This window comes from Balaenoptera borealis (genome assembly GCF_965194805.1).
Source record: "Balaenoptera borealis genome assembly, chromosome: 7".
NCBI lineage: Eukaryota > Metazoa > Chordata > Mammalia > Artiodactyla > Balaenopteridae > Balaenoptera > Balaenoptera borealis.
Window position 1 is genome coordinate 7,445,308 of NC_138864.1, and position 27,934 is coordinate 7,473,241.

The 27,934-nt window shown below is 42.1% G+C and overlaps 1 long non-coding RNA gene and 1 pseudogene across 2 annotated transcripts in view; both read right to left on the reverse strand.

Annotated features, from left to right (window-relative positions):
• LOC309632139 overlaps positions 1-27,934 on the reverse strand; it is a 151,759-nt gene that overhangs the window by 71,812 nt on the left and 52,013 nt on the right. The window lies entirely within an intron of this gene.
• On the reverse strand, positions 11,771-26,701 carry LOC309632131 (nuclear transcription factor Y subunit alpha pseudogene; annotated as a pseudogene). Its single transcript has one exon. The product of its transcript is annotated as a nuclear transcription factor Y subunit alpha pseudogene (transcript).

Consider the following 27,934-nt stretch of genomic DNA (forward strand, 5'->3'; position numbering starts at 1 on the left):
TCATTGTGGTGCATGGGCTTCTCGTTGCGGTGGCTTCTCTTGTTGCGGATCATGGGCTCTAAGTGCGTGGGCTTCAGTAGTTGTGGCCCATGGGCTCAGTAGTTGTGATGCACGGGCTTAGTTTCTCCGCAGCATGTGGGATCTTCCCAGACCAGAGCTTGAACCCTTGTCCCCTGCACTGGCAGGCGGGTTCTTAACCACTGAGCCACCAGGGAAGTCCTCAAAACATTAAAAATAGAACTACCATATAATCCAACAGTCCCACTACTCTGTCTATATCCAAAAGAATTGAAATCAGCATGTGGAAGAGAATTCTGCCCTCCCATGGCCACTGCAGCACTATTTACAGTAGGCAAGACATGGAGACGATCAAAGTGTCCATAGGCAGATGAATGGATAAAAGACTGTGGTGTGTACATACAATGGAACATTATACATTAGTTTTTTTCTGTTGTTTTTATTATATTTTTCTTGATATTCAATGACTTGTTTGGATTAGTGTGTTTAGTTCTTTCCTCAGCTTGAGAATATGTTCCTTTATTCAGTATTTATTAGTGTTTCTCTTCATTTATGTCATGCACTTTTCAGAGGCACTATGAGGAGATTACAGCTCTGACTTCAGGGCTCCTTTTTATCATTTCTCCTCTAATCATTACTCATATCGGCCTTTTGTCTTTATTCAGTAAGAGACTCCCAAACTTGACTTTGCATCACCAATTATAATTTGTACCACTTTTTACAAGAATCTTAAATTATGGCGTGGCAACATTTACTTATTTTTTCCTTAAGTCACTCTCCTCTTTTTTAAAATCTCTTGTCTCTTAACTTAACATCTCATTCATCTATTTTTCACTTTCAAGGATCCATATTTTTTTAAATTTATTTATTATTTATTTATTTATTTATTTTATGGCTGTGTTGGGTCTTCGTTTCTGTGCGAGGACTTCCTCTAGTTGCGGCAAGTGGGGGCCACTCTTCATCGCGGTGTGCGGGCCTCTCACTATCGCGGCCTCTCTTGTTGTGGAGCACAGGCTCCAGACACGCAGGCTCAGTAGTTGTGGCTCACGGGACTAGCTGCTCCGCGGCATGTGGGATCTTCCCAGACCAGGGCTCGAACCCGTGTCCCCTGCATTGGCAGGAAGATTCTCAACCTCTGCGCCACCAGGGAAGCCCCCATATTTTTAAAATATTCCTTCAGAGAACAAGTAGATACTTTCTATCAATTAATTCTTAAAATAATTCTTTTTAAAAGTTTTTAAAAAAATTTATGTCCTGGTATATTGATTGCAAAACTCACTTTTTCCTGTGTCCACACCCTCTGCAATGTTACCTTGTAGCTCCTACCATTAAACTGTGGGATCTACTCTCCACCCTTTGAATCTGGATGGGGCTTGTAACTTGCTTTGGTGAGTAGAAGTAAAAGCACAAGTGGTCTGTGTTGTTCTGAGTCTATGCCTCAAGGGGCCTTGGACTTCTCTCCCAGAGCCCTGCCTCTTCCAGGGAAAAGGACCATTGTAGCTGGCTAAGTGGTTAGCCATATATGGCAAGTTGCCTCCATCATCCCAAATGACAGCCAGCCAACTCCTAGATGTGTCAATGCACCTGCTAATCCTAGAAACAGAGCCTAGACTCTCTCACTCACCAACAGGACCCATGAACTGAATAAATGCTTTTGTTTTAAGCCATGACATTTGGGATAGTTCCTTTTGTTGCCCCTTGAGGTGTTCGTTAACTGATAATGATGATATGTTTATCTCCCTTTTTAGATTCATAGTTTTTTATAGATACCATAATGAAACACTTTGGGGTAAGAATTCTAAAAAAGGTGTTTCTTTCTTCATGTCCCATGTCCCATTGGTCCCACAGTCATAAGAATGGATTCTTCTTGGACCTCGTCTTTATTTACCTGCCCGCTTCTTCTCCTGCCATTTGCCACAGGAGTCAGGTGGGCTGTCATGGCATTTGGAGGATATGCCTTTCAATTTTTTTCAATGAGAAAAGACTTCCCATGCTCAAGACCTTCTATCCTAGAATATTTCCCATACTCACATGCTTTCTGTTGGTACATTTGCACCTCAACTTCATATAGCCATTTCTAGCTATTGATGATCTCTGGAGAGCAAAGTGGGTTCATATAAAATAATAACTTTAAACCTGTCTTCTGCTCCCACCTCTGGTCTTTCACATTTGGGATTCCACTGGGGTTTCCTCTCAAAATTCATCAGGAAAATTTAACCCCGTGGTCCCATCTGTGCCACCTGGGAGGAAATACATTGATGTTTAGCATTCCCTTTCCTCATTTCAGCCCTTGGCAAGCTCCTTCCTCTTTCTGATATTCTTTCTTCATTTCAATTGTTTTGTGTTAGGGGGGAAGAGGAAAACTGGGTATAGTCATACCCAGGTCACCATCTTTTGCAGAAACAACTTATATTTGGAGTTTTGTAAGTGAACTTCTTGAGTAATGAGATCCCTTGTGGTCCCAATCTCTGTTTCTGGGAGAGAAATGGAGGCAGGGTGATGTTGCCAGTCTCCCCCGCCCCCTGGAGCCCATGGTGAGGGGTAAGCTTAAGACTGGACTCTGCATTGGATCCAACCACATCAGAATCCCTGCCTGGGACCATGATCTGTAGCCTGCAGTCTGCAGTCTCAGCCTGGGCTGGCATTTTTTGTTGTTTGCATAAAAAATACATAAAATGTAACCATCAAATTTTCCACCATTTGATGTGGGATCCTTCCAAAATCTATTCAATTAAAAAAAAAAAAAACGATTCTAAGGAAGGAGAGAAGAATAATCAGATGCACAGAAAGAAGCAGAGGTAACAAGAAGAAAGAAGAAGCTGTCTGGGTTCTTTGTGGCCTTTCAGCTGTCAGTGCGCTGAGATACACATCTATTATTGTAACAAATCCATCCATTTTGCATTTCCAGGCCTGAGTTGGGTTCACAAAGAGTCCAAATATATGTTCCAAGTGTCATCTCTACTTAGTTAGTATCAGGTTTCCCTGTGCTCAGTCTGGCAGTTATAATGCCTGCTCTCTCTGCTCTGGAACTTTCTGAGGACTGATGGATCCAGAAAATATTAATGCAGTGAAACACCATAACTCACTGTGAAATATCACTCGAAGGCTTAAAACATTGTGATCATTCATAAAATAATTACATCCATGAAAAGTCAATACCTCCCTGAAGACTTTCACGGCTCCAAGATTTATATGTTTCCCATATTACACGAGCGAAGTCAACCCACCCACAGAGCAGAGTAAGTCCAGAAGGGCCCAGGGGAGAAATAAGGTTTCAAGCACACTCTGCATTTCTATTAGCCTTTCAGCTCACCGTCTCTACAAGATGGATATACAATAAAGTGAAACATCTACATTATTAGAATGGTGTTTCATAACTTGCAGGTTGAAGTATACCTTCAGATTCTTTGAGACGTGGGTGGGAACACTTCTGGTTCCTGGACTGAAAAATTTTCTCTGAGAAAAATAGGCTGAAGTCTGCATTTCATGCCTTTATTTTATTCCACTATCTCAGCATCTGCTTACTACAAGTGATGTGGTCTGTGTAATTGACTTATTTAATTCTTTTTTTTGGCCACACCATGTGGCATGCATGATCTTAGTATCCTGACCAGAGATTGAAACTCTGCCACCTGCAGAGGGAGCGTGGAGTCTTAACCACTGGACTGCCAGGGAAGTCCCTGTTTTATTTAATTCTTAAGCCATATTTTTTCCTTTCTTCTCCATCTATCTTCCCCAGATCCTTTGGAACTGCAGAGTCCTTGCCACTGAATTCGATAAATATTATAATTGTTAAGTTAAAACCTCTCTAAGCCACCATATCCCAATTTGGACATTGGAAATGATCATATTTGCCCTACTGGACTGTTAAAAGGATTGAATGAGCTTTATGGAAATAGGATTGTCAAATTCTGCAAGTCAGTTTCTCTCTCCCTTCAATTGTGGGAAGCTTTTCCGACCACTGTAGGGGTGTCAATTCCAGGCCAAGTTTCTCTGCTGGTTGTGTGGACCCCAGTTACCACAGCCCAGCTGAGCACCTATGATGTTTCCTGAAGCAGCCCATGTTGGACACCGTACTTTCAGATTCAGTTAAAGGGTGATGGGTGATGGGTAGGTTCTTTATGAGATGAACTAGAGGTCAGACTAGTGAGCAACATTTTATTTTAGTTAAACTAGTGGAAGGTTGGTCTGGCTGTTCTGAATTGTGTTTTGACCTTTTGTCTTGGGGACTTGGGGGACCCACATCTGAGGTTAGTGTCTTGCGTAAATGGAAGCTTTGCTTAATGCCTAATTGTGGAGAGGAGTGAACTTGTGTTTGTGGCTTCCTAAAATCTTATTTAGCTATATGTGCACTGTGACATCAGGATTTCTTTGCAGGAATAACTTACTTTCTTGTCCTTTTCTCTGAACTATGAACTCAACTAGTCACAAAAGCTTACATGGTATTTTACTGAAGACTCCTTTCAAGGTGGATACAACTTAGAAAGTTTATCATTAAACTGGAGAATTGTGTTCACCATCTGAAGAATCTCAACCCCTTTCAGCAAAAGCCTGCTCTATAAGTTCTCCAGATCCTGCTCAACTCTCCAGGCAGGAAGCTGCATCGAAAGGAAATCAAGCCTCTTGTGGATGGACGGCAGGTGGAAGGGTGGTCCTCTCTGTGGCCTGGTTTCATCGTGGCCACTGCTCTCATCCGGCTCAGCGAGAGAACACTGGGCATGGGGTGGGCCTTGTTTATAAGTTACAATCAGTGGCTTGGCAAAGGGTCCCAGGGGTCAGCCACTAAAAACACCAATTTGAACACTGCATTATTACAATCATTATTGATGTTTTCACTTAATGTTTATATAACATTGGCTAAGCCTTTCGCCCTTTACAAAGCATAAAGCTTGACAGTGCCATTTATTATCCTATCTAAGTAAAGAACTCTTTTCTAAATAGAAATGCAACTTCATTTTAACCTAAAGGCCAATCTCATCACTGAGGCAGAATTATAAATGAGGCCATCTTAAAAGAGAAAATAATCAACTATTAATTATTTATAGTGCTTAATGATGCATGAAATTTGTCACATTTCCAAGTGCATTTTTAGCTAAATATGCACAGATGATAAAAGCCCTGGGATCTAAATCAGCAATTAATTTCAAACCAAAATGTGTTTGAAATTTAGCACTCTACACTTGCGTTTTTCAAAACCTAAAGATTCAGAAGAATCTATGCCTTGCCTTCACCATTTTATTTATAGCTGAGAGTTTCAATAAAATGCACCTGTTTATATTCGAAAGGAAATAGCATATTCTTGCAAAAGCTTTAGAATTTCAAAATAAATTTAAGTCAATATCGTTTGAAAGCAGCTGAGTTAGATTTGGGAACATTATGTTCAACTCTCAGTAACAAGATTAGAATAAATGCTAGTAAAATATGGAAAAGAATGAGGTCACTAAGTTGAAATATTGTACTCTGCGAGTTAGGAGAAAAGTAGATATTTGAAAACACAATTAACCTTCGCAAAGGAAAAAACACCACATTCACATTAGGGAATGGGCAAACTTAACTAATGAAAATTTATAGCCCTGTAATGTTGGCAAAGAAAAAAATCTCTCTCATTTAAAATGTCAGAATAGTCTCAGATCTCCTGTTAAGCAATTTGTTAAACTTTCCATGGTAATAAATATTAGATTTGATCATTGAAAAAAGCTCAAGTAGAATGAGAATGCTGAAGGGCACTTGCGAAGTGTCTGTTTTTAAATTTCAAACATCTGTTTGTTGATTAAATTATTTATTCATCTTTAATCACTCCTTCAGTAAACAGAATGTCTCCTAGGTGCCAAGGTGTTGAATTAGACTCTCCTGATACTAAAAATAGTGTCCTCAAGGTCCTCACAGTCTTGAAGGTAAGACTCCTGTAGGCAAATAATCTAAGTGACGTGCTAAGTCAGTCGCGTGACATTGACTACTAGCTGCTTCCTGTATCAGTTACACATTCTTCAGTTAAGATAACCACGCTTTTACTCTGGTACAAAATCAGTCCCATCTTCTCCCAGACTCAGTTGCTGCTGGTGTGACCATGGAAAAGGTTTTGCCGGATAAACGTTAGGGAAAATGTGTAAGAATTCTTGGAAATTGCCATAAAGGTATAAGGCGATGTCCTTCCTGCTCAGAGGAATGCAGTCATGATGGCTGAGCACCCACAGCCATCTTGGGCTATGAAGTCACCTTGGAAACCCATGCCATGTTCTGGGATGATGGAGCAGAAAGACAGAAGAACTCTGAGCCACTGCTGATTGTGGAACCTCCAAAACAACCCTGGGCAGATCATCTCTGAACTTTGTTTTGTGAAATACAGAAACATACTTCTACCTTATTTTGAGGTATCATGTTGTAGAAAACTGAACCCAGCACTGATGTGATGGTATATTCAATCATAATAAACTGAAATCTTATAATGTACCCTCATTATGATTTCAGTGCACAGGAAAGATAATAGCAAAGAAAGCAGTCTTTGCTTGCTTTATATGCCATGGAGAAATAGAACAAATAAATAAAGATAACAATGCTAAAAAAATATAATAGTGAGATACATTCTCTGAAGAAATTATAGTGGTGTCTACAGACTCGGGGCACTAATTCAGAGGAAGACATGAGAAAAGCTTTCATTGTGGAGTCATGACTGAGCAGAATTTTAATTAAGGACTATTTTGGAGGCTGCTGTTGGGGAGAGGAATAATCCAGGCAGAGAGGGCAGCGTAGATGAAGGCAGAGAGACACAGGAGAGTAGTGCATTTTCTGGGGTATGTAAACGCTTTACTTTATGTTTGAGGTAGAGGGTAGCTGGGGTTGCGCTGTGAGTTTGGGGAAAGAGGCTGGAGTGAGAACAAGATACAAGGGATACATCCCACGAGGTCCTGCTACTTTTCTTTTGATTCCAGAACTCTTATAGTTACAGGAAGGTCATGGAGATGCTTGGAAAATTTGGCATCAGAGTGAGATTAAAGAGCTATTCTTTAGATTCACAGAATGAAATGTGCTTTGGAACAATCCTTTTGAAGGATTTTTTTTGTTTTGAATAAAACATTGAGAAGTTTTTCAATTGTTCCATAATGATAACAACAGACACTTGTGTGGTGCTTCTCTGTGCCAGGCACTGCCAGGCACTTACAAGCACTTTGTACTTAGTAGTTAACCTCATTCTAAAAACACTGCTGTAGACTATAGGCTAGGTGCTGTTGTTAACCGCATTTCACAGATGTGGAAACTGAGCTCAGAAAGGAAAATGAAGAGCTAGGACTTGAGTCTGAAGCAGATTCCTGTCTCCCTTTAGAGTTAGGTGATAGTCAAGCAAGAAGACTTACATTTGGATAGCACCTGAGATTTTGGAAGGTGAATTTGCAGCAACATGGATGGACCTAGAGATGATCATACTAAGTGAAGTATATGCTATCACTTATACATGGAATCTAAAAACATGATACAAACAAACTTATTTATATGACAGAAACAGACTCATAGACATAAAAAACAAACTTATGGTTACCAAAGGGGAAAGGGAGGGTGGGAGGAGGGATAAATTAGGAGTTTGGGATTAACAGAATCACACTACTGTATATAAAATAAACAACAAGGACCTACTGTATAGCACAGGGAACTGTAGTCAACATCTTGTAATAACCTATAATGGGCAAGAATCTGAAAACGAATATATATATATATATATATATACATACATATATATATATACATATATAAAACTGAATCACTTTGCTGTACACCTGAAACTAACACACCATTGTAAATCAACTATACTTCAATAAAATAAATGTATTTATTTATTTTTTCATGGAAAGGCATTTTATTTTAAATATAGCAGTGTGTACATGTCAATCCCAAACTCCCAATCTATCCCTCACCCCTACCCTTCCCCCTGGTAACCATAAGTTTGTTCTAAGTCTGTAAGTCTGTTTCTGTTTTGTAAATAAGTTCATTTGTAACATTTTTTTTTTTTAGATTCTGCATATAAGCAATATGATATGATATTTGTCTTTCTCTGTCTGACTTACTTCACTCAGTATGATAATTTTAAAAAAAGATTTTGGAAGACGAGGGTCATGTTTAATTTTTACTACCATCCTGTGACTTTGTTCTTTCCATCTCCATTCTACAAAGAAGCTGTGCTTCAGAGGGTAGAACTGGGGACCTCAGCCCCAGGCAGGTCTACCGGTCAGATCAGCCATCCACAGTTACCCCTCTATAAAGAATTATTCTCTTCCCAGAATGGACAAAGCTTTGTAGTAAGGTAGCATAAGTCCCCATTTGGTCTCCAAATGGGAGCCAAAAGGCAGCCTTACCAAGGGCAGGCAGCAACCGGCCATTTCCAGAGACCAATCTTGGGCAGCTTCCCAGGAGAGAGCCCAAAGTGGAAGGCCGCGGGGATTTGGGGATCATCCTGCCTTTGCTGGGACGAACAGGAATGTTTTCAGTAAGGTCCTTTTGAGGTTCTTTTCTTGGGGTCAACTCTCTATTTTCCTGGTAATCCTTTGGAAATTCTGCCTGAGTTGGGAGGACTTTGGGGATTTGACCATCTGGTTATGTCAGGAGACATCTGTGCTTGCAAAATAACTATTGTCTATCTTCCACTTGAAAGTAACTTATTTTAAGGTGCAAGTAGAGATTTTCAGTTGCATTATTAAAACCACTCTGGAAAGGGAAATTTATTAATCATTTATCAGTTAGAGGCAAATCACTTAATATTTAACATTATTTAAATGAAAGTGTTTAAACATAGTTTTCTTTTCCCCCTTGATTGTTAAGCTGGTGCTGAAGCAATTCCAAAGTTTATGACAAGTTTTCCCACTAAGCTGGAGTCTGTATGAGCCTCTGGGGACCAACAGCTTCTCATCAAAACAGTGAGCCCTGGCAGGTCATTTGTAATTAAGTATCCACAGGGGCCAGGCAGCTCATTCTAGGGAAAGAAGAGTCAGGGTCAACAGGAGTGGGGAGTGGGGGTGGGTGGAGCTAATTGGAACTGCAGGATCTCAGAGCAGAACATCTGGGGTCATCTGATGTGTCACCTGTATGTCACCTTCCTGGCCTCCTGAAAGAGAGAGTGGATGGGACTCTGGAGCTGCCTTTGAGCCCTAATCTCCGGTGGCTGTTGGAGGACTTATCTGTTCCTTCAGCACACGTTACTGACCGCCAACGATACGTCAGAAGCTGTTCTGGGCACTGAGAACACAAGGTCCATGAACGCTAGTCTCCGTCATCAAGGAAATGAACGCATAATTTCAGAGTAGACAAGTAGCAGGAGGGAAGGAACACATGGCATGTGCTAGACGGTGACTTATGGCGGGAAAGGGGGTGGGCACTGGGGTTTCCCAGCCTGGGTTCCCCAGAGAAGGTGCCCAGGAGTAAGGAGCAGGTACTGCCTCTTTATTTAAGGAGGTCAGTCCCGCGGAGGCGAGAGTGAAGCGAGGAGGAGGTGGCAGAGGATTGGGGACCCCTCCAGGGGAGAACCCTGGGAAAGCCTGTCCACCACTGCCCTCTCCCATGAGTTACACCCTAGGAGAGGCTTAACCCGTGTGCTTGCGAGCTTGCACACGCGGGTGCAGAGCTGGGTGCTCAGGGGCCGCCGGCGGTCTAAGCAGGAGCCGGGTGAGCTGCGGTCACGATCCTCCAGGGACGGCCTGGTGCATGCGCAGAGGCCCGAGGGGTTGCTGCACGGCTGGGTGTACACCACACCGCTCCCCAGTCTGCTGGTGGCCTCCAGGACAGCTGGTGCCGGTAATGCCACTCAGGCCTCCATTTTTGCGAAGAGTCCTCACTTCTTTCCTGAAAGGAGAGGTGGCAGGCAATCAGTTGCTTTGTTCTTGGTTGGCCACCGTAGCTGCAATGATCCTGCGATGACCTATTTCCTGTTACTGCTGGGCAAGGAAGCTCCGAAAGATATTCCCACCGTTCAGTCCTTTCAGTGACTTCCCCAGCCCTTCCTGTCACTGATCTTTGACCTGTGCTCCTTTCTTGTCTCTCACCAACTAGCCATGACTTTAATCGCTGCCCAGGACTCTGCATTTACAGAGCTTAGCCAGATTCATGTGAACCTCTCTGGACACTGTCTCTGGGAGGATTGCCCTTAGCTTTAGGGCCACCGCTGAGCATGGTTTTAATGTGTCAGTGTCCATCTTCCACTGACACCAACGTATTATGTCAAGACATCTGTGAGTAGGTCAGGTGGGCATTGAAAATCTCCCCAGATAAGTGTCTGTTGAAGCAGAGGTGTCAGTGCAAAAGAAGGCAATACCCTGGGCCTCTGGACTACCTGTTAATGAAATTTACTTATTATTCCCAGACTTGCGTGGACCTTATTCCAAATACAACATTTTCATGAAACAGTGGATTGCTACGTCCACTTGCCTGTATGGCTCAGTTTCTTTGAAGAGACTTAGATATTGGTGGGCAGCTATGATCACACAGTCCCTGGAAGGTCAGGTTCCACTGGAATGTCTTCATCCTTTACTCAATGCCATGTTAAGACAGATCCAGAATGTCATCTTCTTTTGTTATAGGTTGATATTGTGTCCCAGTTTCAAGGAGCCATTCCAGTGGTACAATAAGATCAGTGCCAGGGGTCCTGGTTGGAACTTTGAATTCCACGTCCTGAGTGATATATCACATGCCGTTATATTCTCCTGATCCAGACTTATGTTCTGATTTCTCCACACAAGTACATGAGCCTCAAAATTCACTTTCACATATGCTTCTCTAGGGGTGAAATGTCTTTGTCATTTAAGCTACTTCCTCCAGCAGTGGGTTATGCTGAGACTTGACTCTGGTTTTCATCCTGAAGGTGACATGGGGTGATGTATTAATTAGCTATCACTGCATAACAAATGACCTCCCAAATTTAGTGGCTTAAAGCAATACATGCCTATTATCTTATTGAGTTTTTTTGTGAATCAGGAATCAAGTCATGCTTAGCTGAGTGACTCTGATTCAGAGTTTCTCAAAAGGCATGATTTAGGTGCTGGCTAGGGCTGTGGTCTCTTGTGAGGGCTTGTGTGGGGAGGGTCCTATTTCAAGCTCACTTGTGTGTTTGTCAGCAGGATTCAGGTCACCCCTGTTGTTGGCCAGAGGGTCTTATTTCCCTGCTGGATGTTTGCTGGTGGCCTCCCTCAGGTACTTGCCTTGTGCGCCCCTCCATGGGGCACCTCATGACATGGCACCTGCCCTTCCTCAGAGTGAGAGAGGCCAGTCCAAGATGACCCAACCTCACAAGGAACATCTATCACTTTTGCCATATTCTCTTCCTTGGAAGCTAGACACTGGCTCCAGCCCACACCCAAGGACAGGTTATCACACGAATGAGAGTACTGGGAGGTGAGGATTAGAGACAACAGAAAGATGTGATTCTTTCATCCCATCCTGAACATGAGAGTCTTCAAGCATCCATGGTTCTAACAAGTCAGCAGTGCGAAGAGAGTCAATTACTTTGAGAGTCAGGGTTCATTAGCTCACTTCCCTGTTTTAATGGGTCTAATTGTGTACACTCTAGGACAAAGTCCAATATTCTGGGTTTGCCCCAGACAGTTTCCTGTTTAAATGCATTTGCTTGTTTAAGTCACAAAACAAATGACACAGAGGATGGAGGCCACATTATGAATTCAATGGGTCCTGGGCACTTTTGCCTTGTTAGAGCACTACTGTATACACACACATATGCACACACACACACACACACACAGAGACAGATGCACTGTCTATCTATCTATTGTATATGTGTTTGTTATAACTGTTTTATGGCGGGAGTTGTTTACTATTTGATACATTCCCATCCCTTCTTTGCATTCTAACTCACTGTATGGCTCAGACCCACTGCCCCTCTCAACTTCACTATTTCAAAAGTCCATGCATTAGTGTCCCTAACCTCAGTCTCTATTACCTCAATCTTGATAAACTGTGAGGTCCATGAGGCAGAGATCGTGTTTGTTTTATTTATTTCTGTAAATCCAGCCCTTACCACAGCAAGTGCACAATGTATGTTTGTTGGAAGAATCCCTGAGTGAATAGATTCTTTCTATGCTACCCTCTGCTTACAGGTTTGTTGCATAAAAACCACTTCTGATAGTGTCACTTCCTCTCTGAAAATAATCACAATGGTTCCTCGTTACCCATAGAATTTAGCCCTAATTCCTTATTAGGACCTGCAATACTATTCTCACTCTGACCTCTATTATTTTGCCCAATTCTCCTGCAACAAGGCTCTGTGAACCTTAGCCCTCACTGACCCATCTTGGAGGTAATGGATGGATATCTTTAAGGATTTGGGAGGGATGTTGTAATTACAGTAGTTAACACCTCTTTGGGTATTTATAATTTACTGCATAAGGTGTTGAGGATGTGGGGAATTTGCCCAGTAAGTCAACACAGGTAGTAATAGGAGGAAACAGAATATAAACCCAAGCGGTGTGATTCCAGTCCCCAGCCTAAGATACTACATCAAAAGGTCTTGTTCTTGACAATTTTCATAAAGCTCAAAATTCGCAGGCTGGTCACCAAACTTATATGTTCTTAATGCTTATTCAAGCCACTAAAATACGGACTTTGATCATCGTCGTTTTATTGCTGGAGATACTCTTCGTTGTCGGTACTCCTGAGTATGAATCCCCATGTGGGCATTCAAAGCTGCCCATGATCTGGCTGCTTTTGTGCTTGTCCATCTCCACTTCCTCTGTTTCCCCTCAAATGCTCTCCTGCTTGAGGCAAACCAAGCAAATGTGCTGTAGCTGCTCCAGCCCTCTCCCTTCCCTATCACATCCTCCTGTGGTACAACTTGACCAGCTCCCCAGGGCCCACCTTCAGTGCTATATCCCCTAGAAAACTTCCTCAGCACGCCCTTCCCCACCTCCCCTTAGAAATAGTCGGTGAAATGTTATCCATTTAGTTAATTTTTCACATTCTCTGTTTTATTTATTCAAATGCATCAATAAATATTTCCTATTTGGATGAAAGCTATGTGAAGTCAAGGACGATATAGACAGAGACCCTAAGAACTCCAACCTGCAGGACAGAAGGCACATCAAATTGAAGGGGTTTGGACCCTCCCTGGTTCCCTGCAGGTCCTGCTATTGCTTTGCTCTCTGTTCACAGGAAAGCTTCCCACCTGAGTGTCTATACTTCCTCAATTCATATTGCTTCTTCTACCTATTAAAATTTCTTCCATTTATCCCAAACTATTTTTGTCCAAAACACAGTGGCTTTTACTTTCTTAAGCCAAAGACCACTTCTCTTTGCAAATTGTATTCAACCTCTTACCAGCATTTGAAGCAACTGCCTACACTTTCCATCCTGAAGTGCAGTCTGGTTTCAGCTTGGGTAATGCCACGTTCTCTTTGGGCTTTCTTCCTGCCAAATTAGATGTTCCTTTTTTTGGTGTCCTTTGCTTGTTGCTTCTCCTGGAGTCCCAGGGATCAGTTCAAAATCATATTCTCTGCTATATCCACACTCTTTTCTAAGTTGACTTCATCCAATCCAGTGACACAAAGCAATGAAGATGAGAGCTATATTATTCTAAACACACAAGACCACACTCCATCAGTAAAATCTAGGAAACTTTTCTAAGACTTGAGCCATGGTCTCTGCTTCCTCCTGAGAAGTGTAACCTGAATGATTCAGAAAGCCGCGCTCTCTATAATTCAGGAGATAAAGTTCCTATTTGATGGCAGACCTAGATAGATCTAATTGGAGAAATAAATGGCATGTGATACTTGTCTCTGTGAGCTATACCAACAGAGCATGACATATTTGTCCTCCTGGGTTTCCCCAGGGTCCCTTGTCCACAGAATGGTCTGTGAGTTCCTCCTGACAACAGCCCAACTCCCTGAAGCTCCACATTTGGCACATCCCCAAAAAAATCTGCTTTAGACAAATGACTGGACTTTCTAGATCATGCAGATTAAATAAAATGTTCTTTGCATTTATAGCATTTCCACAACTTCTAAAAGTTATGTGATTGCCTGTGCGGAGCTGATCGTACTTACCCTCTTCAGGAATATAACTGTCAGTTCACCCAGCACTTGGGCTTATTAAGCAGATTATCATTGCAATTTTAAAGCTAACTATTAGCATGTGTTTAGGAGAGATTGTTATGTTTTACAATATTAAGCAAGAGAAATGAATTCATAATTGCAAATTAAACTATCCTTTAAGGAATTTGTTAATTTAATAAAGATCTATTGCTACATAAGGATGAGGATTTTTTGAGGAATTAAGTAAAACAAAGAATATTTTACAGATTTTTAATTGCCAGTTTAATCAATTATTATTTTTATTTATTTTTTTATATTTGGCTGCACTGCACGGCATGTGGGATCTTAGTTACCCGACCCGGGATCAAACTCACACCCCCTGCAGTGGAAGCGTGGAGTCTTAACTGCTGGACCGCCAGGGAAGTCCTTAATCAATTATTTTAAACATATTCCATCTCAGAATTCTCCGAAGACTTCATGTTTATCCTATTCCCATGGATTAGAGAGAAAGCCTTTAAGGCAAAGTCAGGGGATGGTATTCCAAGGTCCAAAAAAGAAAGTAAAAGAATGCCAGATGCCCTTCATTTCAACAGGAAATATTCATCTGGCATTTGTGGGTATAGAGTATGCAAATCCAGGTGCCACCTGTCACCTGTGAGTAGAGCTGTTGTGGCCAGGGCGGAGGATGATGTAGGCACTTCGCTCAATCAGTCACCCGTGGTAGTTCCTCTTGCAATGAATACTGGAGTCTTGTGGTGTAAACCGAGAGCTTGCTGGTTACTGTTTCTGTTGAAGGATTTTAGTTGTGATGAGGAAGCGGTCTGGAAAAGGTGTGGGATTTGGAATTAGATGAGTTGTTTGGATCTTAGCTCTACGTTAACATTTTAATCTTTCCCCCAATCTTAAATTTCTCTGAGCCAGAATTTTCTCTAGTATGAAATAGGGATGTAGCACCATGAGTGGGTCCCTGGTGCGGTGTGAGGTGCAGGAATAGAGCGTGAGAGGAAAAAACAGCTTGCCCTGTACCACAGTAGTTAGAGAATGCCTGACTAATCAAGAATGAGCAGACCGAAGTGGAGAGAGGGTTGGACTCGGTCGTGAAAGCACTGAAGGACACCCACTAATTTACACCGCCTTGAGCATGTTTTAATCTTTGCAAAAGCGGGGAGAGTACTGTTTCTCAAACCCTTTCATTCAAATACCTAAGGCCATAGAGGAATGAATGGATGATGGAAGATGTCCTACTAAATTAACCAAAGCAAATTCAGACTTCTTTGAAATGTTTTGATTAACTAATATGCATTTGGCATTCTAATTCATAATATATACATTATTTAAAATATAAGATGATTTTTAAGTTAGTTGCAAACAAAATTACTTGACTTCCTGCCCCACAAACTTTGGGGAAAATGGATATTTCACAGAGATTTTCCTTATCACTTTTCAGATGCCCCCGCCCTCCTGCCCCACCGGCACACAACCATGTGTCCACGGGGTTTATATTTTTAAGTTTAAGAAATACTATTTGAGATGATTTCTACGTTCCTTCTCAGCTCTAAATTCTGCTCACATCATGAATGGAGAAAACGTTAAAATGAAACCTACTGGAAGATTAATGCATTTGTGGAAAGGTGTAATTGAAAGGATCACTTAAGCAGGAAAAGAAGGTGGATAGGGAATAATTAACATCAGCAAATTACATCCTTCCTATGGCCCATCTGAGGAATATTCCTGCAAGTCTGATTACAATTAATACTTCCTGATGAAGTAACACATGACTGCATTTTTGTTTTGTTTTGTTTTGTTTTGTTGCCAATAAACCCCAGGAAGATAGATAATCTTTTTTTTAAAGCATTTGATAAATTGATTTTAAAAAATAACAATTGAAATGACATCAGTGATTAATCACCTGTGCTCCCCCTACAGCTGAGGGGAAAAAAATCTTATGTATAGTTGAGCTCCAAAGGAAAATCAAGACATTATTATCAGGCACCAATTAGCCAGAATAGTGCTGTTGGTCCAGTCATATAGACACTGACATGTTCAGTGTACCAGTGCAATTAAAATATATACATTTACAATTATCCTGCAAAAAAAAAAACAAAAAACACTCAAGAAGTGAAATAACTATGCATTAAAACAGTTATTCACTCATCCATTCACCCTTTTTGCATCTCTGAAGCCATCACTACAGTCACAAGGACAAATGAATAAAAGAACTTCTAGTAACAAAAAAATCCAAACCTCACCCCCACTTTGTGGGTTATTATGTGTTAAAATTACCACAGTAAAAGGGCCATGAGCTACCTGAAATGGCAATGACAAAATGACAACTGAAGCATTTCATTTCAAATAAAACCAAACTCAAACTCATGAAAAAAAAAATCCGCAACAATATGAGGTTGGTATTACTATGTACAAACTTACAGATACAAATAAATAGCATTTTAGAAATGCTGTTGGCTTAAGTACTAGAAATTAGGTCTGAGGAATTTCTTTCTGAACTCTGCATCTTGAAGATTCCTAAACAAACCAAAAGATATAAACTCTTCATTGCTTTTAGTAATCTATCATCTGAAGAACTTGGGGCTTACTGAATAGAGTTAACACCTGAAACTCACATAAAGAGCCAGAAGTTTCTAGTGAGTCTACAGGTCAACCCCTCCTAACATCTGCAAGCCAGGACAGATGACTAGATTCAAGGTACTAGGGAGCTACTTCACTTCCTGCTTTCTTTGCATAGCTCTGTACCTCTTGTACCATTACAATGATTTCCCTTTGTGATGTTTTCTTTAGAGGGTTTGAGCGAAATCAAAGAAAGAGCCCATCTCTACTCTTGGTATTTAAATCAAACCCAAATGTTCTTCAAAAGAATTATGTTTTCCTTCTTTGTTTCCAAGAAAACAGCAACTCTTCTGAAATATCATCTTAGTTCTCCCAGGGTTCCACATCTAGAAAAGAAGCAGATGACTGAGGCACAACCCACTCTGGGAGTTGTGGCCCTGTTCCTGACTCCGCAGGAATCTCTATTTCCAGTCCACAGTTTATCCCTAGAACATGGATGCAATGTGAAAACCTTTCCGCACAAGGTCTATGGAGAAAAGGGGAAACAAATGGAAACTAGCACCAAAGAATAAGCTGCCTTGGGAAGAATGAGAATGTTCACTCTCCAGGGCCAGCACGAAGTGCAGGAGTGAAGCCAACATCCACCTCAGGCTCTAGCAGGCAACATGGAATATGTCCAGGATAGCTTGATTGAACAGTACTTTCCAGAAATTGTCAAGGACCAAATCTCAGACTTTTCCCTTTCTGTGCTTGTTAAAAGGTTATAGTATAAATGTAAATTATTCTTTTCATCTTAATGATCCATCCCAGGCATTCGTCCACTGGCGAATCGTGTTACATGACAACATGAGAGTATATATACTACTCTTTGTCCTTCTAGACTGAAACAAACATGAACCTTTCTATTCCCCAAATGCTGTCACAAAGCCTATGATTGAAAACCTCTAGTTTTGCTCTGTCAAGGAGTTACTACAAACACCCTCAGCACTTCAGCACAGAAGTTCTATAATTTTGTTCTCTACTTAGGAAAGGCAGTGTCAAGGTCCAGTATACTCTAAATTGTCTTAAAAGTAACCACAGCAAGAACTACAGTCCATATGACCTGTCAACAGACAAGCAGACCACAACTTGTCAAAGCTAAGAGATTCAGCAATTTATATTTTTAGTGCTTGAGTCCTTTATCAGTCTATCCCCAGAGTTAGCTTTTTCTTGGCTGGAGTCCAAAAATACCAACCTATCATCTGGGTAGAAGAGATTCTTATTATTACCATAGATTAGATGAATGTATCTCAGAGACTTTATTGTTTCCATATCATGAGATGGAGCTTCCTTGCCTAGAAACCATCTCTGAATACAAAGTGTCCATTAGTCAGCCTGAGATCCCCCATCAGAGGGATGGGTGCTGTTTGGAATCCATGGGAAGGAGTGGGCTGCAGCTTCCCTGATTGCAGTTTAGGTTGAGAAAGTCATTCTCCTCTGCTGAGATGGCTGGCTGGCATCACCAGTCAACATTAAGTGCTAGGTGTGGTACTGCTGGGCTGGCATGGGTCCCCTGCATCATCCCAATCCATGAAATGTCAATGTCACCAACAGTCTGAAGTAAGTCCTGACTGAAAGGGTGAGACAAAGGCTCGCAACTTCAATTTGCCAGACATCCTTGCAATTATAATATTGAGCCACTTATTAAAAGCTAAGTGGTTTCTGTCCTGTAGAAAAGGGCAGAACGTAATCGTCAGTGTCCCATTGGAAGAGTTGATCAGTTTCCTTGGAACAGTGGGCAATAGTGCGAGGAACATGACCTTGATCAGCTCCATCACATGGCCTGGGGTTAGGACACTCGGATTATCTGTGTCATAGCCTCTTCATCTGCTTGATTTGGATCCTGCATTTGGGGACTATCTTTTTCCTTTAGAGAGAAAAATCGTCCACCTTCACCACGCTTCCGTGCCATGGCATGACGGTGCCGAGACTCATGCAGGTATTTCCTTCTTTCCTTTGGAATTTTCCCTTCTGCCTCTAATTTAGCCCGGCCTTGCCCCCTCTTAAGTATATGGTGCTGCTGTTTGGCATTCACATAGGGAGGCTCTTCTTCAAGCATCTCTGCCCCAGGGAGAGGGACGCTCTGGATTGCAGGCACAGAGCCAGCACCAGGCACCGTCACGACCACCCCTCCTGAACTGACCACATTGCCTGCCACTGGTAGTGTCACAATGACAGTCCCTTGCCCACTGCTGGTTGTGTTGGCATTGGCTCTGGTCTGGACAATCTGTGCTCCTGCCAAACTGGCTGCAGGTTTGGTGATCATGCCTTGCTGGAGAATGGTGCCATCTGCATTAACTGGCTGATAGACGATGGTCTGCCCTTCGGCAGTTTGTGCCATTTGCTGCCCGTGAACAGCAATCTGCTGTTGCATCTGCATCTGGCCAGCGGTGATGGCTCTGTGGGGCTGCTGGATGATGATCTGCTGGGTCTGGCCCTTCTGGCCCTGCACCTGCATAGCCTGCTCACCCTGGATCTGGATCTGTCCAGGTGGGACCAACTGTATCTGCTGCAAACCCTGTGTCCCAGATACAGGTACTTGCATGATGGTTTGACCTGGACCATGATGGGTTGGCCAGTTGATGTGATTGACTGGCCTCCACTGACGTGTACCATTAATGGCTGTCCCTGGACCTGCTGCTGAATCTGTCCAGCCTGTACAACAATCTGCTCTGTTGAAATATTGCTGTTTGCTGTATACTGGTCCCTCCAAGTTAGAGTCTTGACCACAGTGAGTTTCACTCCGGAGATCCTAGAAGACTTCAAGATGCACTCCTTGGAAACATGGGGGAGGTACAGCTGTATATAAGCAAAATGTAGATAAATCTTTCCCCAGACTTCTCTCCAGGGCTGCATGAATTCTGAATGCAGGGGCCTTCGTGTCAGGCAAACCCAACACCCCCCGGCCTGGGGCGGCCTGAGAAGCTGTGCCTAAGGGTCGGGGGAATGGGGATGCATCACATCCCCAACTGGCTCTGGCACCCTGTGAGGGTCTGGACCCTGAGATGCCTGCTCCCCAGGGTGCCGTGCCCGCGCAGAGTGGCCCCCTGCAGGCCTTGGCCAGGAGTGCCCCGGGGAGCTCGCAGGCTCCGGCAGGGGCTGTCAGCCGCCCCACTCGGCTAGGCTCAGCTCGACTCCAAGACAGATAATCTTGAAAGAAATGTAAAAATCACCTCACAGCAAATTCCAACATAAAGAGAAATAAAAATGACCTGGCAGGTAAATATTTTGAAACTAATTCTGTGTCTTATTTATGAATAAATCAAAACTAGTAATTGGATGAGACTGATACATTTGTCAAGGGCCTTTCTGTGTTCTATACCAATTTTCTATTTCCTTAACAATGAATTAGGGAATGGACCAGGCTCTGTGCTATCTGCAAAAGAAAGAGAAATGAAAGTGATGCAGTGCTTGGATATTTTTCTGTTTTGGAAGATAAACCAGGAGACGCTAGGTAAGAGGGCCAGGCTATGGTGGAGAATGCATAGCATGTGACTGAAGCCCTCATTTAGTCTAGATTATTTCACTTAGGGGAGGGGTTGGTTGTTCAAAAAAGAAAGACTATGAGTTGAAATTTGAAAAACAATTTTAGAAGGTAAACACATAGTGAACTATTGTTATGGATAAAAAGCTTTCCAATAACAGGGAAAAGAATGTGCAAATATAAGAAATGTTTTTCAAAAATAATAGAAAGCGTGTTGTTCTTGGTAAAGTCTAACTAAATATGATTGGTATAAAATGCTTGTAAAAAAAAACAATGAGGGGGCTTCCCTGGTGGCGAAATGGTTAAGAATCCTCCTGTGCAGGGAACACGGGTTCGAGCCCTGGTCAGGGAAGATCCCACACGTCGTGGAGCAACTAAGCCCGTGCGCCACAACTATGGAGCCTGCGTTCTAGAGCCCGTGCTCCGCAACAAGAGGAGCCACCGCAATGAGAAGCCCGTGCACAGCAAAGAAGAGTAGCCCCCGCTCGCCACAACTAGAGAAAAGCCCACATGCAGCAACGAAGACCCAACGCAGCCAAAAATAAAATAAATAAATTTATAAAAGAAAAAAAAAAAACACAACGAAAATGGAGCCAGAAAGATAGGCAGGAAAGGACTAAATCACATAGACTTTTATAGATCAACTAATTATTTAATTTTATCCTTAAGTCAATAATGGAGAGTAATTGAATGATTTAGAAAATGGAAGTAGTATGGTGTTATTTATCTCTAGAAAGATCACTTTGGGAAAGAAGAGAGGGGATTAGAGGTTTAGAGAAGACATTTTCAGTGTCTACACAAGATACAACAATGCTCAGAATTAAACAGGTATGAGAGTATAAAAATGTGGGCCAACTTCAGAGTTCTTTCAACTTGAATCAACAAAACTTTATGATTAGATCAAGTAAGGGATGAGTTCAAAGAAAAGTAAGCCTCATGTGCCAACAGTGTGTCTGACTCGCTCACTTTTATAGCTTCATAATTTCAGACAGTTTTTGACTCATTTAGGCACTTAGTATGTGTTAATTAAATTAAAGAATAAGTAGATAAGTGGTTTGTGTAATTTTGATATTTACTGAAGGCATATGGGGGAGAAAAGATGCCGCATGGACTTGTGAGTTGAAGAATATGAGTCATCTCGAAGAAACTGTTCAAGAGGCAGGTTAGAAATAATGACCCGGAGGATTCCAATTTCACAGTGCAGTGATCTGCATTAGACACACCCTACAGCAGATAAAAACAATAAAGTCTGAACAAATATTTTAAAAACCCAACTATTTGTAAGTACTTGAAAGTGAACCAAGAAGAATACTGAGATGATTTGACCATTGAAAGAAGGAAATGATGTGTTCCCCTGAAGAGACTTTTCAGTGAGGACAGAGTTGAGAAATTAGTGGTCAAGCAGAAAGTGATGGCCATGACGGCATGCGATGCAAAAGGAAGGAGATTAGGACTATCAGAGGAGCTGAAAATTGAAGATTGGCATCCCAGAAAGGAGATAAAGAAAGAAGGAGTGTCCACAAATCTACTTATAAACTCTTAAAGCATCGGCTAACCACCAACTTTGGAGGGGATCTCCAAGGACATAGCTAGAGTTGAAAGGTTGAAATATTGAAGCAAATATGCCAGCTGCTACCCATCATGAGGCAGACAGAATTTGGAGTTTGGGTTCTAACAAATTAGAAGAGCTTAGTAAATACTGAAGGTTCACCACTAAAACAGGCCTATTCTGTCCAAAGTATGATTTATTGCAAAGTATGAATCTTGCAAACCAACTGTTGAGCAAAGGGAGCCTGAGAAAAAAGATGACATATGGTGTGGTTCCAATTATATGAAGTAGAAAATCGGACAAAGGTCATATGTGTTGTTAGAACCCCTATGGGAGATGGCGGTCACTGGCTGAGGGAGACATGAGGGGACTTCTGGGGTGCTGGCCCTGCTCTGTTTTGCCATTGAGTGCTTGCTACACAGGTATGTTCAGTTTCTGGATATCATCTGGCTCCACACGAATGGAATGTACACTCTGTGTGCACGTTAGATTTCAAATTCTTTGAGAAAGAGAAACTGAAGAAGTACAGGCTGAGAGCTGAGTAGCCAGGGAGCTAACAGGAGCCATTTATTGTGGACGGGTGGCCAAAGGGATGTATGTGTTAACCATGAATCTTTGCATATAATTATGTTGTTGATCTACATGATCAACGATAAAGACATTTAAATTGTATGAACCTATGAGCAATTCTAGAAATAATTTCTCTACAAGCCTGGGGGAGAATCACAGCAAGTAAATCCTTGAGGAGGGGCAGGAGAAAGTAGACTTTTTGCTGTACTAGTTGCTCTGCCTTTGCTGCCTGGTTTACTCAGCAGAAGGTAGTGTCACCCTATCCATTATGTAGATGAGGAAATGGGGCTTAAAGAGATGAAGCATTTTGGCAAGCATCCTGGAGGCTGAGTGGTGAGACCCGCATGTGATCTTGGCTTAGTCACATCAGACAGAATGAATTTTAAAGGGATTCTAAACTTTATTCACATCTCTCTATGAATTCCGTCTCTACAAGGGAAGTCACAGCCACTGCAACATCTCCCTGAATTCTCTTCCTCTCCTCGCCAATTACTCGATCCTCAGTGGTGGCTCCAAATCTCTCCTTTGACAAACTCCAAATTTTGTCCCTGAATGGTTCTCCTTCCCCTGGCCCAGCACGGCCTCCACCTACCAGGGCACCCAGGGCCCTGGCACCTGCACCCAACCTTGGCTCCCACCCCAGCAGATCTCCCTTTTAACTTGTGGGAGGGGGAGGCTCTGAGAAGGAGGGGCGCTTGTTATTTCTCTTACTGCTTTGCTGTGCAGTGGAGGTTTGAAGAATTAATTTCTCCTCCTCCTTCTATAATAGAATCTTCCCTCAAACCTTCTACAAGTCTGACTGCCAAACACCTTTACTCCTCACTGTCAGCAGCAGCTCTTGTCCCCGTTATCCTGACCCCTTCCCGATGTCCCTACACATTTTCTGCAGTTACCGTCCTCTCCAGGCACCAACCTGGTCCTGCCTGTCATGCACCTGGTTGATGCATCTGTCTGCAGCCTCCTCGTTAGATACCGTGGATCTCATTTGCCCTCCTGGCTTCTGGGACACTGGCTCTCCCAGTCCTTTTCTTTTCCTGCCCTTCTTCCTCCTTCTGCTTCCTAAACGCAAAAATCCCGAAAGAGCTGGTCTTCTCTCACACGTGTTGCTCCCTTTTCTGTAAAATCAAATATTATCATTTTTGAGAATAGCACTCTTATTTTTTGTCTCTGCCTTATTCTCCTTCCCGTTTTAGCCTCCTTGTTCCACTGACTAACAGACACCTGCTTGCGGATGTGCCTCCAGCATTGCTAGATCACCGTGACTGCTGTGGCGCCCTCACATCCCTGCCCTGTCCTTTCCTCTGTTTCTCATTTTCTCCTGATGGCACCGTTTCTAGCACACAAGTTGAACACTTCCAGATCCTCCCCTCTTTTCTCCAAACCAGTCACAGAGCCTTCTGAGGATTCAATTTTGGCATATTCCTCCTGTTTGATTCTTTTTTGCACATTACCCTCATGTGGCATCTCATTACCTCTTGTCAGATTTAAGAGGTAAATCTCATGCTCATAACCCTCATAATCCCACTCCTCATTGCCACTTTAATATTTCTTTATAAAACTTCTAATCATGTTGCACCTCAGCTCTAAACATTTGCAGCAGGTCAGGCCCACTGGGAAGCAAGCTCTGAGGTGAAGTCTAGGGTGCAGGATGTTTATTAGGGGCGGCCTTTAGGATCTGTGCCTGTGGAGGTGGGGGAGCAGGAGAGAATGCAGGGAGAGGCTGAGATGTGAGCAGGTCCAATGCAGCCTTGGTGGACCCCTGGGAGCTCTGGGTCTAGAATGGCCCTTGAGAGTTACCTCCCAGGGCATTGAGTGGCCAGACCTTTTAATCCCCACCCTGGTCAGTCACCAATGCTGGGCAAAGAATTTCCCTGTGTAACCAAGTAGGACCCTGTGGGGCCTTCCCTGGACAGACACCACTTCACCCATGTCCTCCTCCTGCCTTTTCCTTGTAGAAAAACTTTAGCCTCCGAGGCCTTATTCTCTGAGTTCCAAAGAGTAAATTTAATCAGAGAAGTGAGAAAATGCAGAAGCTAAGGAAAATAGTCAAGCAAGACAAAATAATGATAGTTTAGTTCCTTCTCAAAGGCTATAGATAATATTCTGAGCTATGTCCTTTGAGTTGTTTTGCAAACACTGAAATCCCCACAAGTTGGGAGAAGTTAACTGCATGCTGCCCACAAGCATGTAGATTCTAGACTAGTTGGAACCAGAAGGTTGAGGATGTTGACTCCTGGTTACCTCACCACCAACCAATCAGAAGAATGTCCAAAAGCTGATCACATACACTGCAACCTCCTCCTTCACATTGTCTTTAAAAACCTTTCCCTGAAACCCAGTGGGGAGTTCAGGTCTTTTAAGCACTAACTGCCTGGACTCCTTACTTGGCACCTGCAATAAACACTGCACTTTCCTTCACCACAACCCAGTGTCAGTAGATTGGCTTACTGCACGTGGGCAAGCACACCCAAGTTTGCTTTGGTAACACCTGCAGTTGAGGCAACCCCTGGAAGGGCTGATGGCTGGAGAATCTCTGTTTACAGCCCTCCTTGGCAAGTCTCCTGCTGAATGGGGTCCTGGGCAGCTCATCACACGGGCTACTAGAGTCCTCAATGGCTCCCTACTACTTCCAGGCCCTAATTTAAGCTCCTCAGCCTGGAGTTCATGGGCATCCAGCCTGGTTCTAGTGCCCTCCCATTTCCCTCCTTCAAGCCTCTGCCTTCAAGGCCATTGCCGTCATCACATTGAGGAACTCAGTATTGGGTCCATGAGACACACACTTTTTCATCTCAGTGACTTACACATTTTTGCCCATTTTGCTAAAACTCCCTATTCAACCCTTCCTTTATCATAGAAGTCTTATCTTCCAAGTTCAGTTCACATGACCCTCTATCTGAATTCTTCCCTGATATTCACAGCTTGAAATGGTCTTTTTTACTCTTTTTTCCAGTTAAAATGTGTATGATCTTAGTAAAATACTACTACTAATACTATTACTACTACTACTACTACTAATATTCAGGACCATTGCGTTTCCTGCCATCACTGCCATTGCAATGTAACAGGGTCCATCTGTTTCCCAATCACTACACCCAGTGCTGGTCACTTTCTAGTTCTTATAACAGTTATCAATGTTCTATTTCCCCTTGAGTGTACCCTGACATAACGTTACATCCTCAGTCAGATCCAGCCCAATGCTTGGCTTAAAGAAGCCAGTCAACAGTAGTTTTCTGAGTGACTGAATGTAAAAATAAATGTTATTCAAGAATGTATCACAATATTGACCTCTTTACTGTTCTGCTACTGGCCTGGAAAAAAATAATCTTTGTCGACTGAGAACCACAAAAACGAGTAAATGAATGCTGCATCTCAAGTCTGTAATTTCATCGCTGTAAGAGCATCATAACCTTTTATCACAGCCTATAAAGACAACCATAGTCTCAGAAATACAATTAAGTGCCTAATGAATCCCACCTTTGTCAACAGGAAGAAAATATGGTCCAATGAGCAAGTGAGTTTTCTTTGCTGTGCCCTAGGACAATGACAGAGAGTTGGGGTGAGTATAGATGGAGAAACAGGAGTAATTTAATTGTACAGAACAGAATCATCCCAGCTTAATTTGCTGAAATGCTTTTTCAACATTTTTTTAACATCTTTATTGGAGTATAATTGTTTTACACTGTTGTGTTAGTTTCTGCTGTATAACAAAGTGAATCAGCTATACGTATAAATATATCCCCATATCCCCTCACTCTTGTGTCTCCCCCCCACCCTCTGTATCCCACCTCTCTAGGTGGTCACAAAGCACCAAGCTGATCTCCCTGTGTTATGCAGCTGCTTCCCACTAGCTAGTTTACATTTGGTAGTGTATATATGTCCATGTCACTCTCTCACTTCATCCCAGCTTACCCTTCCCTCTCCCCATGTCCTCAAGTCCATTCTCTACTTCTGGGTCTTTCTTCCTGTGCTGCCCCAAGGTTCGTCAAAACCATTTTTTTTTTTTTTTTACATTCCATATATATGTGTTAGTATATGGTATTTGTTTTAATCTTTCTGACTTCCTTCACTCTGTATGACTGACCTTAGTTCCATCCACCTCACTACAGATAACTCAATTTCATTTCTTTTTATGGCTGAGTAATATTCCATTGTATATATGTGCCACATCTTCTTTATCCATTCATCTGTCAATGGACACTTAGGTTGCTTCCATGCCCTGGCTATTGTAAATAGTGATGCAATGAACTTTGTGGTACATGACTCTATTTGAATTATGGTTTTCTCAGGGTATATGCCCAGTAGAGAGATTGCTGGGTCATATGGTAGTTCTATTTTTAGTTTTTTAAGGAAACTCCATACTGTTCTCCATAGTGGCTGTATTAATTTACATTCCCACCAACAGTGCAAGAGGGTTCCCTTTGCTCCACACCCTCTCCAGCATTTATTGTTTGTAAATTTTTTGATAGCCATTCTGACCTTTGTGAGATGATACCTCATTGTAGTTTCGATTTGCATTTCTCTAATGTTTAGTGATGTTGAGCATCCTTTCATGTGTTTGTTAGCAATCTGTAGATCTGCTTTGGAGAAATGTCTACGTAGGTCTTCTGTCCATTTTTGGATTGGGTTTGCTTGTTTTTTTCATATTGAGCTGCATGAGCTGCTTGTATATTTGGGAGATAAATCCTGTGTCAGATTCTTCGTTTGCAAATATTTTCTCCCATTCTGATGGTTGTCTTGTCATTTGTTTATGGTTTCCTTTGCTGTGTAAAAGCTTTTAAGTTTCATTAGGTCCCATTTGTTTACTTTCGTTTTTATTTCTATTTCTCAGAGGTGGGAAAAAAGGATCTTGCTGTAATTTATGTCATAGAGTGGTCTGCCTATATTTTCCTCTAAGAGTTTTCTAGTGTCTGGCCTTACATTTAGGTCTCTAATCCATTTTGAGGTTTTTTTTTGTGTGTATGGTGTTAAGGAGTGTTCTAATTTCATTCTTTTACATGTAGCTGTCCAGTTTTCCTAACACCACTTATTGAAGAGGTTTTCTTTTGTCCATTGCATATTCTTGCCTACTTTATGAAAGATAAGGTGACCATATGTGCATGGGTTTATCTCTGGGCTTTCTATCTTGTTCCATTGATTTATATTTCTGTTTTTGTGCCAGTACCATACTGTCTTGATTACTGAAGCTTTGTATAGTCTGAAGTCAGGGAGACTGATCCCTACAGCTCCGTTTTTCTTTCTCAAGATTGCTTTGGCTATTCGGGGTCTTTTGTGTTTCCATACAAATTGTGAAAAAATTTTTTCTAGTTCTGTGAAAAATGCCATTGGTAATTTGATAGGGATTGCCTTGAATCTGTAGATTGTTTTGGGTAGTATAATCATTTTCACAATGTTGATTCTTCCAATCCAAGAACATGGTATATATCTCCATCTGTTTGTATCATCTTTAATTTCTTCCATCAGTGTCTTATAGTTTTCTGCATACAGGTCTTTTGTCTTCCTAGGTAGGTTTATTCCTAGGTATTTTATTCTTTTTGTTGCAATGGTTAATGGGAGTTTTTCCTTAATTTCTCTTTCAGATTTTTCATCAGTAGTGTATAGAAATGCAAGAGATTTCTGTGCATTAATTTTGCATCCTGCTACTTTACCAAATTCATTGATTAGCTCTAGTAGTTTTCTGGTGGCATCTTTAGG